General features: G+C 39.4%; 1 pseudogene; it reads right to left on the reverse strand.

The window, feature by feature from the left end:
- Window positions 1-1,060, reverse strand: part of LOC104491234 — a 1,438-nt pseudogene extending 378 nt beyond the window's left edge.
- Window positions 1,061-3,389: the final 2,329 nt, after the last annotated feature.

The raw sequence follows: 3,389 nt of genomic DNA on the forward strand, positions 1-3,389 counted from the left end.
ACAACCGCCTCCCGGTGTATCAGCCACTCCCCCGCGTTCCGTATCATCAGGAAACTTGCTGTGGGTACATGCCAACCCTTCATCCAGGTCATTGCTGAATATATTGAACAGGCCTGGACCCGTTACTGACCACCAGGGAACACCACTAGCTACAGGCCTCTGTAGACTCTGTGTTGCTGATCACAACCCTCCAAGCTCTGTTGTTCAGTCAGTTCTCAATTCACCTCACTGTCCACTTATCCAACCCACATTTCCTAAGCTTTCTTATCAGGTTGTTGTGGGAGACAGTGTCAAAAGCCTTGCTGAAGTCAAAGTAGACAACATCCACTGCTCTCACTTCACCTATCCAAGTAGTCATGCCATCATAGAAGGTAATCAGATTTGGTAAATCCTTGCTGACTACTCCTGATAATTTTCTTTTGCTCCATATGCTTAGAGATGACCCTCCATGGCCTTTCCAGGAATGCAGGTGAGGCTGACTGGCCTGTAGTTTCCTGGATCCTTCTTCTTGCCCTTTTTGAAGACTGGAGTGACTGACATTGGCTTTCCCCCAGTCCTCGGGTACCTCTCCTGTTCTCCATGACCTTTCAAAGATGATAGAGAGTGGGTTAGCAGCAACATCTGCCAGCTCCCTCAGCACTTGTGGGTGCATCCCATCAGGGCCCATGTATTTGTTGGTTTCCAGCTTGCCTATATAAACTCTATACTGGTCCTCCTCAGCCAAGGGAAAGTCTACCTTTCTTCGGATTTTCTCTTTTACTTTCAAGGTCTGGGACTTGTGAGGGCTGGTCTTAATAGCAAAGACTGAAGCAAAGGCAGTATTCAGTAACTCTGCCTTCTCTGTATCCTCCACCACCAGAGCATCCACCTCATTCAGCAGTGGGCTCACACTTTCCCTAGTCTTCCTTTTCCTAGTGATGTACTTGAAGCTCTTCTTGTTGTCCTTTACATCCTTTGACAGATTTAATTCCAAGAGGACCTTAGCCTTCATAATTTTGTCTCTAATATTCTGGTAACGTTGCTCTATTCCCCCCAAGTGACCATTCTTTTTTTTCCTCATACTGCAATCTTTCTTTTTCCATTTGAGATTTCCAGAAGCTCCTTGCTTATCCATGTGGGTCTCCTGCCTCCTCTGCTTGATTTTTTACTCATAGGGATGCACCTTGAGCCTGAAGGCAGTAGTGCTTGAATATTAACCAACTCTCTTGGCACTCCCTACTCTAGAGTCTTAACCTATGGGATTCCTCCAAGTAGGTCTTTGAAGAGAGTAGCTCTCCTGAAGCTCATGGTTGCAATTGTACTTATTACCCTGCTTCTTCCTCACATGATCCTGGACTCGATGATTGCATGATCACTGCAGCCAAGGCTGCCCTTAACCTCCACATCCCCAAACTGACCTTCTTTGTTCATTAGTACAAGGTCCAGCAGCACAGATCTTCTAGTCGGTTCCTCCTCCACCTGGGTCAGAAAATTATCACCAATGCACAGCAGGATATGTCCATGCATGTTGTTTCTATCATCAATGTTGAGCTCTAGGGAAGCTATTTATTCTAAACTTCTATTCTTTAAGGCTTGAGTGCCTCATAGTGCTGTTCTAACTTGTGTCTGGTACTTTGTTTTTGGTCAGTGAAGTAGTACAAAAGTTCAAGTCAGTTCACTAAGATGAGGAATGACATAGAAAGCAGACTTAGATGCAATTGCAGAGGTTAATACAGGGTCAAAACTTCTTTATTGCAGCTTCTCACAGTAACATACAGATTCCTACAGATTTTCTTATTATCTGCTTAGACCAAACTACAGTAACATCCCTCTTGTCCCTTAGTGAGAGTTAATAACCTGCTGTGTATGTGAATAGGTACATGGAGCTTGCTTTTCATTAGTTTTGTTAGCAAGGAGTCATAGGAAGATATTTAGTTTCTTTAAGAAAAGCAATAAGTAAAAAATAGGAAAAATAGCAGACAATTCCAGTAACACCACATACGGGCAACCTCAGGCTCCTATCATTGATTTAGATTTTTGCATGCAGAGCTATACTGTAACAATATCACTAAATGGCATGTGAACATCATTCTATGGTCATAATTAATGAACAGAGGAAAACTATTACAATGTGAGAAAAGAGGATAATCCTCACTCAGATGGGGTGGAGAAAGGTTAATGAGTAAGACTACATTTTGCTCCCTATTGGCAGAAGTTCAAAGGCACCTTTTAGAAAGCCTGCTGTGGACAGAGCCAAAACCTAACAAATTGTACCAACGTATATAAACAGATGCTCAGAAAAACAGGATTACTTTCTTGTAAAATCGATGTTCACATGGTACTGGTTAACATATCGGAATTGTAGAAATATGTCTTTTTAGCTCTCAAAATTAATCTCTCATTCCCATTTAGTGGAAGACTGAAAGTAATTTTATAGCAGCACAGAAAAAAAATCTCTGAGATTCCCATTGAAATTCTTTACTGATATTTACATGTAAATTATTGAATTCTCTGCAACTGATGTCATAGAAATACACCAGACTTGGATGTAATTAATACAGTCCAAAGTCATGAGCATTCTAGAGCTTCTCTGTAGAATTTGGTGTATGCTTATGTTGATATAACAGTATTATTCACAAAGCAAATAAATAAATATCTAATTTCTACATTGCTTCTCTCAGGTCATTCATATGATATAACCACCTGAATCAGAATTTGAAGCAAACTTCAGTAAAAAAGTTATTCTTATTAGGTACATTTCCCCATTGTTTTTAATGAGATCTGCAAAAAGTTCTCAAGTCAAGAACTATTCCGTATTTTGGTAAAGAAAAAATGCACTTGTTAAATTTACTGATAATAAAATGTGGGAAATACTATCAGTACTCTGGAAAACAAGATAAAAATATCAATCATTGTAACAAATTAAAAAAATTAAAAAGGCTAAAAAATGAAATTATTTAATAAGGGAAATTCCAAGATTCCTACTTCGACAGTAACAATCAAGTGAATAAATATAAAATGAGAAACCATGACTCAGTAGCAGATCTGCAAAAAAGAATTTGCAGATTTGAGCACAGTAAAATCCAGAAATAAATCAGAGTCCCCTGCTACTGTGGAAGGGAAGGGAATGGTAGGAATATATTTAAATTCGTAATGCGTAAGAAAAAATTCTGCTTTATTCCTGTGAGCATAGTTTCACATTATCCATTGCATTTTCCTGCAAATACCTTGACCAAACAGATGGAGCCCTCCCCATATTTCCTTAAAGAAAACAAACAAAAAAACCCCGAAAAAACCCCCCAACAGTCTACCAAAAGCACTGAAAGAACTGGTATCATTTAGCCTTCAAGAGAAAACAGATTATGTGAGAACAGCTTTTAAGTATAAACAAGGTTGAGAAAAGAATACTT

The sequence above is a fragment of the Buceros rhinoceros genome, unplaced genomic scaffold (assembly GCF_000710305.1).
Source record: "Buceros rhinoceros silvestris isolate BGI_N320 unplaced genomic scaffold, ASM71030v1 scaffold1943, whole genome shotgun sequence".
NCBI classification, from domain to species: domain Eukaryota; kingdom Metazoa; phylum Chordata; class Aves; order Bucerotiformes; family Bucerotidae; genus Buceros; species Buceros rhinoceros.